Below are 15,010 nucleotides of genomic sequence, written 5' to 3'. Positions count from 1 at the left end.
AGGGGGGTGGGGGAATGGGATTGACTGGTGATGGGTAGTAAGGAGGGCACGTATTGCATGGTGCACTGGGTGTTATACGCAACTAATGAATCATCGAACTTTACATCAGAAACCAGGGATGTACTATGGTGACTAACGTAATATAATAAAAAAAAAAAATTAAAAAAAAAGAAATTCAGAATGAAAAAAAAAAGATTCATTTCAAACACCTGTATATCTTCTAGCAAGTCATCAATAAAACCATTAAGTAATTTAGTAAAAAAAAAAAAAAAGNACCTGTATATCTTCTAGCAAGTCATCAATAAAACCATTAAGTAATTTAGTAAAAAAAAAAAATACATGAAAATGTATATAGGTGTATTTGGACAACTGATTTTTAGCAAAGGTACAAACAAAATTCAGTGGAGAAAGAATAGACTTTTCAATAAAGGGTGCTAAAACAACTGGATATGGGCGCCTGGGTGGCCCAGTTGCTTAAGCATTCGACCCTTGATTTCGGCTCACGTCATGGTCTCAGGTTTGTGAGATCAAGCCCTGCACTGGCATGGACACTGCTTAAGATTCTCTCTCCCTCTGCCCGTCCTTACCTGCCCCCCCCAAAAAATGAAAAAATAAAACTAGATATACGTATTAAAACAAAACCAAAACAAACCTTCAATCAGTTCCTTGCATCATATCAACAAAATGAATCACAGACCTAATTATAAAAATCTAAAACTAAAACATATCTTGAAGAAAACATAGGAAAAATGTTTTTGACTTTGCAAGGCCAAGGTTTTTTAGTTACAACACCAAAAGCACATTTCATGAAAGAATACATCAATAAATTGGACTTCATCATAATCAGAAACTTGCTCTCCTCAAATGACACTGTTTAGGGAATGAAAAGATACAGCACAGACCGGGAGAAAATATTTGCAAAGCGTATGTACAATAAAGGGCTTGCCTCTAGAATATATACAAAACTCTCCAAACTTAATAATACAAAACAACCCAATTAAAATAAAAAGAAAATGTGCAAGTGATTTAAGCAGATATCCCTCTAAAAAAGATATACAGATGGAAATTAGCATGTGAAAAGATGTTCAACATTAGGTTGATAGTCATTAGGAAAATGCAATTTAACACCGTAATGAAATAATAATACACTTTTATTAGAGTAGCTAAAATTAAACAGGACCGATGAGCCCAATAACTGGTGCTGAGGAACTGGCATTCTCATGTTTTTGTATTGGGAATTTGAAATAGTACAGCCACTTTGAAAGTTTGACATTTAAAAAAAAAAAGTGAAATATGTACCTACCTATGCACGTAGCAGTCTACATATAGGTCTTTTAGCAATAGAAAATAAAGTACGTATCTATACAAAAACTTGTGTCAGGATGATTACAGTTCTATTTATAATAGTTGAACACTGGAAACAACCCAAATGTTCATCAAGAAGTGAATGGTTAGGTAATACTGTGGTATAGCTATGTCATGGAGTACTTCNCATCAGAATCAGGGGATGTACTGTATGGTGATTAACATAATATAATAAAATAAAATTAATAAAAAAAAAAACCAGAAAAAAAAAGAATAATCATGCTGAATGAAAGAATTCAAGCAAAAGAAAGTACATACTGAATTATTCCATTTATACAAAATTCTAAGAAATGCAAATTTATGTATAATGACTGAAACCAGAACAGAGGTGGCTTGGGATGGGGTGAGACAGAGAAGGGCTGGATAGAAGGACAGAGGGGCACTAGGAAAGTTGTGGGAGTGATAGACATGGGCACTTTCTGAACTACAGTAATGGTTTCACAGGTATGCATACATCAAAACAGCAAACTGTACACTGTAAAACTGTACAGTTCATTTCATGTCAATTAGACCTCAATACACCTGTTTAAAAAGATGAAAATGGTCTTAAATATAATTATGGCTTATAAAATGTTAATAGTTTCCATAACCTAACTACAGAAAGAATAATTCAGTTGAAACAATCACTTCTTCATATAGATCAATAAAGGCAAACATGATGAATGAAGAATAAATTATCAGTAGTTGTGTTCATGTCACATTACTTTTCCTTTCCTTATTGTGCCTTCTTAGTGATTTTTGCTGCCTTTAAAAATCATTTGAATTTAGTTTTCAATGACCATGGCTTTGTAATTAAATACTTTTAGGTTTGATCATTCTTGACAGCTTAACTTGAATATCATCTCCCTGCTATCTCCCACCTGTATCATTTTTTTTTTTTTAAAGATTTTATTTATTTATTTGACAGAGATAGAGACAGCCAGCGAGAGAGGGAACACAAGCAGGGGGAGTGGGAGAGGAAGAAGCAGGGTCCCAGTGGAAAAGCCTGATGTGGGCTCGATCCCAGAACTCCGGGATCACGCCCTGAGCCGAAGGCAGACGCGTAACAACTGAGCCACCCAGGCGCCCCCACCTGTATCATTTCTAATCCCTGGGGGACCTGTACTGGCCCATATTGGGATTTACCATTCCTAGATCCTTGCCAGCCTAAGTGCCCTTGCTTTAACTACAGGGTATTTTGTGTTCTGACCCTTCCTTTTCAGCCTTGTTGTAGTTCTTGTCCTGGTGTAACATTATCTCAGATGACATGGCTGGTAATTATTTCAGCTTTTATCTTCCTCCCACCCATCCTTCACTTGAAAGAGAAGATATAAATGGGTCTCAGGCTTTGAGGTTCAGAATCACCTAGGAGGCTTGTTTAGATACAGAATACCAGGTCCCACTCCCAGAATTTCTGACTCCTAGTTTGGGGATGGGTTCAGAAATTTGCACTTCTAACTAGTTCCCAGATAATAATGATGTCGTTGGCCCAGGGGAGGGGGGCGGGGTGGTTGCTATTTTGAGAACTACTGCTTAAACATTAGATGGAACAGGGTTCAAATCCCAGCTGCGGGTCTGAGGGTAATTTATTTACTTTAGTCTCAGTTTGCTCCCTTGCAAGTTAGCAATTATTATTGTTAACTTTTCATAGGATTGTTAAGATGAAATGTGTTAATATCTGCAAAGCACCTAGAATGCATGAGGATTTAATAAAAGCTAGCGTTACTCTTAGTAGATGAATTATTATTAGACGGCCCATTGAGAGAATATATGAAAAAAGACAAGTACTTCCCTCAGCTTGTGCCATCAGCAGACATCTCTTTCTATTTCAGTGTCTTAGGACTCATTGTTGCCTCATGAATCCATCAGGCGCCCAGGCATTCTCTCTGGTCCAGTATCTTCCTACAGTCTCCCTGTTATCCCAGCTTTACTCTTCCCCACATTTAAACTCATTACGCCTGTGTTTGATGACTTAGCCATCTGATAAGCCTAAGAAAACACATGTAGCTTAATTGGTGTCATTAATACCTGGTGTTTCTCCCAGCTATTTTCCTCAAATTTTTTTGTGACATCAATTTTAGAAATGAAAGAACTTGTGAGCACGGAAGTGTTTATGAATGTGTGTCTGTATGTGGACATGTACTTTGGCAGCCTGGAAGGGGGATACATTTCAGATGACATTGCATCGGGGGCTGATTGCTTCACTAAGCTCAGGGACCTAACTACTACATTTACTGGGAGCTAAAACAGAATCCAATTAAGTTTTTTTGCCATCAACCTGCAGGAATTCTGGCTTGAAAGGCTTGCGTGCTCTCCTCTATACTGCAGCTCTCCTCCTGCGTTGCTTTTCATTCTCATCTGTCCCCACTCTTAAACCATCAAATCAAATCAAAGCAGATGGGTCAAAGCAAGCCAACACCCAGAATGCCACACCTTAATCACGCGACATCAGGCCTAGTGCCTACATCTTGCTCTTATTAAAATCCTAACACAGAAAGTTGGGCCTGAGGCAGGCTTTCAAGATTTGGATACAACACTGCCGACCGTTTTGTGATTTAATGATGTTGGAAACTAACTGAGCTTAGCCTTCCAGAAGACAGGTGTGTTGCTTTATGGACCTTTCTGCAGAACACGTAAAAGTGATGGGTGAAAAGAAGGGAGGGCTCAGGGTTGGCTGGTTATCTGCCATGACGAGCAGCAGCGTTTACGGCTGCTCTGTGCCATCACCTTGTACAAATGAAGCTCGTGTAAGCAAAATAAGTATGCATGCAGGAACTTCCCATTTCCCATTTCTCAATTGAGGGGCATCCAACCATAAATATGTTTCAAAAGAGGTTTAACATTTCTGATAGATTGATTTGAAGCAGCTCAGAGCTACATTTAAATATCAGAAGTCTTCCTGCAAGGGCTTCCTGCCTCAGCTACAGCGATCCTTGGAGAGTCTGCCAGTTGCTATATGCTGCAAAAGACATTGGTTAGCAAGTTTCCTTTCTCCCTGTTTAAGCCCTTTTTTGATTTCTTTTCCCATTGCACAGTCTGATTCCTAGAATTAAATATTAACACCTGCAATCAGGTTTTTTCCCTCTGCCCCTGGATCAAGTCACATTTTCTGAATTTGTTTCATGTCTTCACATTATGGGCAGGAGTTTTTACCAAATACTGACAAATCACATACTCGATCAATGCTCATGGCTTCTTTAATTGTTAAAAAGTCCGATCCCTATTGTTAGATAAAACATATCTTTAAGGATAATATTGGCTAAAGTGTTATATTAATTTTGCATTAAAGTGACCCATCTGTTACATATGGCCAGCTCTTAAGAAAAAGAAGCGTTAGGTATCCATGGCAAGATCATAAAACAGTAAAATAGAAAACTGGACTGTTTCCCCTGGCAATCAGTCTGTCTCTGCTAGAGCACGTCAACGGGCCTCTCATCAATATATGTACCACTCATCTTGATGGTAAACTAAAGCAAACTTAAATTAGGAAAGATATCTGCTGAGAAGCACCTTCCTTCCCGTTATGCAAAGCATTCTAGACTCTGCACAGGAAAGCTATGAAATAGAAGACTAATACTTTTCAAAAGTGACTGAGTTTAAAATAACTCAAAGAATCAAATTTATTATTTAATTTTAGCTCTTCCAAAGGCACAATATGGGGGGTTATTTATTTAAGGGGGGTAGGTAGTGGGGATACAACAGCAAACAAAACAAAAATCATTACTTGTTGAGGAGGTGGGGTCAAGCAACTAAATAAGCAAGATATACACCATGTGGATGATGATAGGTGTGACAAGAATGAAAAAGCAATGGAAAGGGGTGGTTTGGGTGTTACCTTACAGCTCCCAGAACCATATGGGAAGAGAGTCTGGGGGATGAGCACCCCAGGGTTCTGGGTCTCTTCTTCACTAATGACAAGGGTTGTACAAAGCCCAGGAGGTTTGGTCTTTTCTGTAAAAAAGGGCATCTGGGCCTCAGGGATAAGTCTGTCAGAGACTCTTGTTCCAGGCCTCTGAAACTTCTGAGAGTCCGACCTTCCCAGAGGCCTGCCACGTTCATCCTGCCCAAGTGCTTCTGAAGACATTCAAATTCAAAGGTCAAGGAATACTATTTAAATTGCAACCTTGTTTTATTTTTATCTGACTGTGAAACACTGACACTAATTAGGAGGTGGGAAGGTGGTGGGGTGGTTTGACACAGCTTGCTCTGGGCCTCTCTGAAAAGCCCGAGCTTCTACCTGCCAATGCGGACCTGAGAGGAAGAAGGACAACTTCAATGTGTCTATATCAGAGAGGAGGCTTGGAGGAAGCAAGATTCTGCACCTTAATTTGTGCCTTCCTGGTCAGCAGTGACTTACTGGTCCCTCTGGATGCCTCTCAGAGCTGTGTGGATAGGTAGGCCGTATGAGGAAGAGCTCGGAGGTCATTGTGGACTGCTGGCTCCACACCCCTGAGATGAGCAGTTGTACTGTATGCTCAGTGAAGATCTCCCATGGCCAATGACGTAAGCCTTCCTTAGATAAGATTATTTCTAGGAGTTCATGAATCTTGGCAAGACTAAATGCCTTGGCTTCCCTGCTAGACCCTACCCCCACTTAATAACTTCTAGAATCAGATCCAACTCCCATGGAACCCGTCAGTGATCCCAATTGCCCTTTTACTGTCAATCCGGTTCATAGAGGTATCTTAATTAGAGATTACTATATACAAGCCTAGAAGTCAGCAATATTCTATAGAAACATAATTGAAGAGAGGCTCAAGAATAAGAGAGAAGGTGGGGTTAAGAATAGAAATTCACAGTCAGTTCTGGAAGATATATTCAGCAGTCTGCCAAACTACTATTTTTGAGCCAGATTATCTTTGAGGTTATATGAATGTTTAGGAACAAGACATTCAGTGCGTGTGTGTTCATTACCCTTCCTGCAGTCTCTCAGGCCCCCCATGGGCTGATGTGCTGAATAATACCCATGACACTTCAAGGAGCACATGCCACTCTGTTTTCAAAGGAGCAAGTGTGTGCTTTGTGGGATGACTCAACATTCCAAATGTTTAGGGAAAAAAATAGTCCCTAAGCATTTCCTATATGATGAGGAGGAAACACAGAGAAAAAGTTTATGTTTCTGAATGAGTTGGCCTGCCTTCCTTCATTTTCTGAAGGGCTGGGTATCCCTGATAATTAAAGAAGAGATGTGATTAGCAGGAAATAGATGTGGCATTAATTTTCATTGTGTCAACATTGTAAAATGATGTTTTTGAAATCTAATTTGCTGATGAATTAAGAGGGAATCCTGTTAGTTTAAGACAACGTAAATATAAATATTTCCCTTCATATTTTGGAGGAATCTTTATGAAAGCAATAGGAAATTATTGTTTGCGGCTCATTAAAATAGCTACTTATAATTGCTATGTTTTGACATCTACTTTATACCAATATGATAATTCTGACCTTCAGTTATGAAGTCAATGAAATGCAGACTTTAATACTGCCTTTCATAGGATGTTCCTTCATCATGAACTATTTCAGGGGCTCTATAGCAAATGGATATGTACCATTGCCAGAAAATTTTTCACCTTCCATGTGTTCGTTTTATGTATGTTTCACTTGTTACTAATTGTCTACATAAGAGGAAATGAGAAAATATCAAATTAAGGTGAAAGACTTGTATCCAACTTCCAGACTTAAAAGGCTGATTTTGTGATTCATGAAACTGTAAATGGAATATTTTAGCAATTGCCCTAATAATTAAGTGAATATTTTAGCAATTGCCCCTAATAAGTGCATAAAATGGGTGATGAGGTTTTCTAAATGCTTTATAAAGAATCTCATAGTTGAAGAGTTGAAAGACAAATGGTAGAATTATTAGTTAATTGATGGAGTACAAATTTATAACAAGGAATCACAGTGCCATTTCTAATGAATGACACATCATCAAATTATAGAAACAGTGAGAAAGGATTGTACATGATCTTTTTAAAGAATTTGTCTATTTTCTGCTTTAAACTGTAATCATAAATCACAGGGATAATAGGCGTTTGTTGTAGGAGATGTAAAAAAAAAACAACAATAATACAGGTTAGCAAAGGGAAGAAAGTAGAAATTCTCTATTATCCTACTCTAAGGAGTTAAGTACCATTAACATTTTGAAGTATTTCTTTCTCTCTTTTTCTATACGTATGATATATTTTCTTATAACAAAAATAGGGACATATTTGCATTGACTTCTGGCCCATAGTTTAATTTAATAATATACTCTGAACATGTGCTTTGTGTCTGTGGGGAATGTCCTTAATTTTTTTCTATAATATTATTTGTAATATTTTCTTAGCAGTCTATGGTATTTTAAACAACCACTTTATTGGTGAATATTTAGGTTTCAGGTTTTCCAAATTATGCTACTATAAATGACTGTGTAATATCTCTCTATATACATCTTTATATGCTTACCTGATTATTACTTTTTGATCACTTTCTAAATGTGACATTGATGGATCAAAGCCCTGAACACTTTTGTTGCCCTTCAGGGAGGATGTATCAGTTTACACTCTTACCAGTAACACACGGGATTACCTGTTACATTTTACCTTCCCCAAACTGGACATTATGAAGAAATTTATGGATACAATTATGTTACTTAATTTGCATTTAAATATTTCCTGTTATAGATTTTTTTTTGTTTTGTTTTTATGTTTAGGAAGACCATTCCTATCCTGAGAATAAGTTAATGTTTACAGTATTCTAAAAATTCCTTTGTGAACTCATATATATATTTTTACATTTAGATCTTTAATCCAGCTGAAACTTTTATATAATGGGTGGGACAGGAATGTAATTTCACTTAAAATGATTCACCTTTATAATATATTTTTAGAATAATACATTCTTTCTCCAGATACTTGGGTGTCACCTTAACTATATACTAAATTGTGGGCTAATTTCTAATTTTCTGATCTATTTATCTGTTTACTTTTATTCCATTATTATACTGTTTAAGATTATTTTATCTTTATACGCTGGTTTAACATATCTGGTAGATTGAATTGCCCAACCTGACCAAGTACATTCTTTTTCATGTACTTAAATTTTCCAAGTTTTGTCAACTTACAAAAAAAATTACATCATGTAAAAAATTTGATAAGATTTCCATTTATCATTAGAGAAATAACAACCTAACAAATTTGATTTTTCACATTTAGAAATTTGGCATATTTCCTTATTATTTTTTGAATAGTTCTTGGTAAGTTTTTGTGATTTTTAAACTGTATGCATATATACCCTCCAAATATTCATAGTTATTTTAATGTTTTTTCTTTAAAGAATAACATAATCTCTGGATGCAAAATAGATTTATTTTCACAATTTTGAACCATGTGAAATTAAAGTTTAAAAATATTAAAGGAGACGAAAAATAAATGAAAGGTAAAATGGAAGCTAATTAAATAATAATCCAATACAAATACCTCAATGAGTATTTAAAGGAAGAAATAAGTTCTTTTTTTGTCAACTAATAACATGTTAAAAGAAAATTTAATCTATAGTTATTTTTAAATTTTCTAATCTTTTTTTATTATTATAAAACTTGAAATACAACGTGGGAAATGAGTAACACCGCTTGCTCATTTGCCATTTCAAATATCTATAAATAGAAATAGAATTGCTGAGTAAAAGATACATATACTGTAATTTTGATACATATTGTCAAGTTTCCTTCCATGGGGATGTGCCAATTTACTCCACCAACAATAGAATTTGCCTGTTTTACAGTATTAACAATAAAGTTAATTATTAAATTTTAGGATTCCTGCCAATGTGTAAATTTAAAAAAGCTATCAAATTTTCATTTGCATTTTTTTCCTAAAACTGGTTTGAGCAATTTTTCATGTTTTAGAAACTTTTTTATTTCATTTTTTGTGGAATGACTTTTGAAATTCTTTGCCCATTTTTAAAATAGAATTGTTGGTCTTTTTTTCCTACCAATTTCTAAGAGATCTTTATCTATGAGTGAGATTAACCCTTTGGATATAAGATTATAATTTATAATTAAGATTTTTAATTTTTTTTTATGGTGGTGTTTTGTTTTTGTTTTGCTATGTTCAGATTTTTTTTGTTTTTTAATTATAGCCACTTCAAGATTACAAATCAAATTGAACAGGTTCTCGTACTGTTTTGGGAAATAAGTTTATATTTAAATCTTTGTTGAATTGAAAATTTTCTGGAGTTAAGAGATAAGGTAGAAGTTTAAAATCATTTTTTTCAGGCAACTATCCAGTTGTTCTAACACCATTTCTTCTACAAATTATCTTTTTCCCATTGATTTGAAATACTACTTTATCTGTCATTTACCAAATTTTCATGTGTGCTAGGTCTGTGAACTCTTTATTACATTTTGTTGATATCTCAGCATCGTATACCAGCACCACAATTCAATTTTAGTAATACATATATTTCATGTGTGTGTGTTTGTGTGTGCGTGTGTAGAGAGAGACCTGTATATTTATTTTGTACCCTGCTATCTTACTAAATTGTCCTTATAGTTTTCAGTTTTCTTGGGTTTTTCAAGTATACAATCATATCACATGCAAATAGTAACAGTTGTATCTCCTCCTTCCCAATTTTTTTCTTCCAAATTCTTTCTTTTCTAATTATATTAGCTCATTCGTAGCTACTCTCTATCCGAAACTTTAAATAATAGTGGGAATCCTTGTCTTTTTCCTGACTTTATTGAGAAAGCCTTTAGTGTTTACCTCGTAAACACAATTCTGTCTCTTTGGACTGAGGTAGATATATTTTATTATGCAGAAATTATCCACTTGGTCTTATTTTATCAAGAGTTTTTGTTAATAGTTTTTGCTGATTTGTGTCTAATATCTTTATATATGGAAATAGTATGATCTTTCTCTCCAGTTTGGAAATAGAATAAGTTATATTAATGTATTTCCTAATATTGAACTTTCTTTGTAATCTCCACTTGGTCAGGATGCTTAATTATTTTACTCCTCTTGTAGATTCTTTTTGCTAACACAAATGTGCAATCCCATTCCCATGGTCTCTGAAAACCCAATTTTTTCCATAAATTTCATACCAAAACTCAGTTGGTATTAAAACCTGATTTGAGACAGTGTGAGACTCTCTATTTATTCAGTCTCAGTATGATTATTATGTGTCTTGTTGTAGAAATGTCCATGTGATTGGTTGAAGAATGCTGCCCTAGACCCACTGGCCATGTAATGTACTATACAATATATGAACTCCATTCTCTTTGTAAAATCCACAACCTTAGAGTTTTAGATTGGGGATTTTGTATCTTATTAGTACCCTATTACTAATTACAAGTCAAGTTGCCCTTCACTTACTATTTTCTTAGTTTCTTTAGTTTGTATCGGTATGATACTCAGAAAAAAAGAAAAGAAAATTTTGTTCTTGTCTTTCCTCTGGAAGAGTTTAATTAACATTAGAATTATCATTTATTTAATGGTTTGATACAACCTTTTAAATTATGAAAATAGTTTTCTTGAAAATTCATTCAGTAAAGAGGCTTATGAAATAAAACATCAAAAGTTTTTTGCTTCTACCTTTGCACTTTTATTCTTAGTTACTATTCTGATCATTGAATCACTGTTAAAAATTTGGCATGTAGTCTTCCAGAACTTCCCTTATGCCTCANAAAAAAAAAAAAAAAAAAAAAAAGAAGGGTTTAAAATTTTTCTAAAAATCTGATTTATTAAGCTGAATAATTTTTTATATTTTTCGAACATTTATATTTTGTGAGCTGTTTGTATACTTTTCTGTTGTTTTTATTATGATCAGTCTGTAAATGTTTAATGTTTTAAAGAGATTAGCTCTTGTCTTCCCCTACTTTACTTTCTCACTTTTCCCTGAAAGCAACCATTGAATCATTACTACTGTTTTACTGTGTATCTACTTAGTTCTTTTCCTATATACCTACACATTTTAATATCTACTTAAAATTGTATATTAATTAAAAATGTTTTAATATATATCACTTAAAATGCATATATTATATATAACATACATTAGTATATTCATATTAGTATGTATCATATGTAACACACATAGTATATTCATTAGTATATTCATAAAATAATATATGGTCTACTATACATTCCCTGCTTATTTTATATAGTGGTAAAAAGACCCCAGGAGGGTCTTCTTAAAGGCTGCAATCTATTTCATTAGTCCATTGAAGGACTGTTTGGTTTTCTCTCACTGTTTTGCTCTTAAAATGCAGTAAAAATGCAGTACCTGAATGTGGGGAAAGTATAGGAGGAGGGATTGCTGACTTCAAGTTTCCTGAAACTTTTGATAGAAAGTACCTTCTTAAGAGTTGTTTTGACATTTTCTCACCCCCTTTTTAAATATCTTTGCTGATTTGGTGTATAATGAATTCCAAGTTATTATCAATACAATATTGGTATCTCCTTTTTATAATTTTTATGTCCCTGGTCCTTGTGAGGTTGATCATATTTTTAGGTACGTATTAGACATTTGGTTTTCTTCTGTGAATTTCCTTTATATACTCTTTGCCCATTTCCTTTCCCATAGAGTTGTTTTTCTCTCATTTATTTCAAGGAGCTCACTGTATATTAGAGATATTAACAATTACATGCGTCACACATTTGCTCCCAGGCACCTCTAAAGTCCCCTCTCTCCCTTATTTGTGCACTTCCCGTCGCCTCCATTGTCTTCTTCCTTTCTGTTTTCTCTTTTGCCTAGTCTATTTCCTGCCTTATTTCTATCACCATGAAACTAGAAGAGAATAAGGGGAAAGGAATTAAATATTGGGCCTTCAGTTTAGCTAGAAAGGAAATGGAAACTTCTCACTTAGTGTGTATGGAGGATTTTGTGGGTGCTTCCTGTCTATTCCAGTTTTTCACAAAGTGACTTTTCCTTCGGAACTGTTAATAATGACTAACTGTATATCCCAGTGAAAACATGGAACTCACTGACATACTGGCTGATCAAATGCAAAATTTGGATGCTCCAATGAACAAATATTTTATCAATAAAATGTATTTTCATTTACCAAATATTCTAAATATATGATGCTCCAAAAATAGAATTTTTTAAAGCAAATGCTGTGCTATTTTACTTTTTTATACTATAAAGACAGAAAACCATAACAAATATTCATTAATTCATATAGAAAGGACTAGCTCTAAAAGAGGTCAAGGTAACACAATCTTGGGGAAAGATGGGCAGTCAGGAAATGTCACATTTTTTAGGAAGGCATTTGGATTGCTTGCTCTTGCAGAGATATGGAGGAAGGAGAAGCAAATGCTAATAATATTTTAAAAAACAGTAAATTCCTTTGTCAATACCCCCAGTCCTCACCAAATAAAAAAGTACCTTCCTCTTTCTCCTCTTATTTTGTCTGTGCCCAATCACTCACATTGTCCCTGAATGTTTCTTGTTCTGTTTATGCTTAAGAAATCTGAGAATGAAGATTTTTATATTAGCTGAATATTGAGTTTTACGGTCAGGTGTGGTAGATTCTAATATTTTAAACTTTTGTTTTTTATCTTTAAAACTTCTTGCTCTTGGCAAGTTATAATTCAGGAAGGCAGAGAAATTGATGTTAGTATGCAAAAGCAAAGTATTTGGCAGCCAAGATAATCAGCATTTATGCAAACTAAAAATGTTCAACATTTATGAAGATTTAAGAAACGTAGAAAATGTTATAGGGCTGTTTACAAATTAAGATTTATTGCCTGCACCTTGAATCCATAGGGTAGATTTTTATGTTTTTTTTAATCTAAGAAATCAGTGGCATACTTTAAGAGTTTACACTATAATAGGCAAATTAATCTTGTCATATAGAATGAAAAAGGCTTACCATGTGTTGGAAATTTAAGAAATTGTTCCAGTTGTATTCTGTCATAATAAACATCAACCTCCCCTCCCCCCCATCCCTGCTTTTCCACACTTGGATCATTTGTTTCTGTTTTCTGGGCTAAGCTTAGAATGAGCGCAAGCAAGATGTGGCTCAGTCTGTTCTCTCAGTAAAAGTATCAGTATCATTGGTGGTCATAAGGATTCTTCAGTCATCCTTAATGTGCTTTTCTTTGACAATGATTATACTTCCTAATTTTGGGACACAAGTGACTAATTAGTATCATATAAATAAAAGATAATATGTCATAATGTTACAATCAGAGTTTGTCTTCCTACTAAGTCTAATTCAGGTTCATTTCCCTTATTAAAAAAAGAAGAAAGTTTGCTTGGACATGGCAAAAAGGAACAGACACTGCAGTGCATCATGAACAAGATTCTGGAAAACTTAACTAATCTTGTTCTCTTAACATGTTTTTCGGGAATATAATGGGTGACTAATTAATTGAGCAATTAAAGTCCATTCATTATATGATCTTTTTATACGAAGAGGGTTTCATTTGAAAATAAATTTCTACTCTGGTACACGGAGAGAAGTTGAATAATCTTGGGTGACATCAAATTAAAGGTGATTAGTTGGTAGTGGCTGATTTGACATTTGATGTAGACATTAACTCTGGATGTATTATAGGCTTTGGTGTGGGGTCGCTAGGAGGATGTGGTAGTGCATGCGTAAACCCTGTGTTTTAAATATATGGTCTAGTATGCTTTCATTCTGTGAGTGTTCTAAATATGTCCAGATGAGAGTTCTTAACTATAAGCATTATTTTGTTTACCATATATGTGAAACAAAGCCAACCAGGGACACTTAGGGAAGAGGGGATCCTCAAGGACCTGTTTAGACAGTTGCTTCTAGGAAAAAAGCAGTCTTCAGTCAAAGACTTGTCAATCCTATTTTTAAAGATTGATTAGGTAGCTGATTTTTTCTTCCTTCTGTCCTTGGAGAAAATGAAAAATAACAGGTCCTCTTCCACTTTAGACTAACCATTCATATACTTTATGACAGTTAGGTCTCCCTTGAGCCTTCTCTTCTCCAGGACAAATTATGCTAACTCCTTGAGTCTGTCCTCATAGGTCCTATTTTTCAACCATTAAATCATCTTATTGTTCTTCCCTGTATCTTTTCCAGTTTCTTCAAAATCCTCTAAAAAATATAAAGTCTTCAATTGTATATCTTTACATATATTAGATAGGTTAGGACTTCAGGATGGTATTTATTTCCACCTTCTAAGTCAGAAAAGGTGGTCACTGTGACACAGGTCAGTTGGATGAGAGGAATAAGAATAAAAAGAGAAGGCAGGTGAGCAGTTGAATATTCAACTCAGTGGATTCATATGATCAGAAATAGTAAAACTGTGTCTGCAAAAATGCCGTAAGTATTCTTCCTAAGTCCTTTGGAAGATACCAAAACACGAAAATCACTATAAAAACAACCAGAACTGCTTTTGATTTTTCTTTAAATAAATTTTTTTTTTTTTACTAATTATAATTCTAAAAATAAATATTAGCCTGTGAATTATCATGATGGCAAATTCAGGACAAAAAAAAAAAAGAGGTGGGTGATATAGGAAGATAAGCACTTGCTAACTCAAGGAAGGGCACAGGGATTCAGCATTAGAGTGACCTAGCTTAATTACGAGCTAGAACCACTTTTTCAAGCAGGTATTGACAGGAGGGGGCATTTGTAGATTGTTACCAAGTGTAGCTTTATTTTTTGGTAGTACATGGCTAGTAGGAAGAACGTGATACTAGCTTTGCT

At 34.6% G+C, this 15,010-nt stretch overlaps 1 protein-coding gene across 1 annotated transcript in view; it reads right to left on the bottom strand.

Annotated features, from left to right (window-relative positions):
• The window catches only part of VWC2L (von Willebrand factor C domain containing 2 like), a 150,292-nt gene that overhangs the window by 109,474 nt on the left and 25,808 nt on the right, over positions 1-15,010 (bottom strand). The window lies entirely within an intron of this gene.

Source organism: Ailuropoda melanoleuca, chromosome 2 (assembly GCF_002007445.2).
Source record: "Ailuropoda melanoleuca isolate Jingjing chromosome 2, ASM200744v2, whole genome shotgun sequence".
NCBI classification, from domain to species: domain Eukaryota; kingdom Metazoa; phylum Chordata; class Mammalia; order Carnivora; family Ursidae; genus Ailuropoda; species Ailuropoda melanoleuca.
Note: the sequence above shows the minus strand (reverse complement) of the source record. Positions and strands in the feature narration are given on the sequence as shown.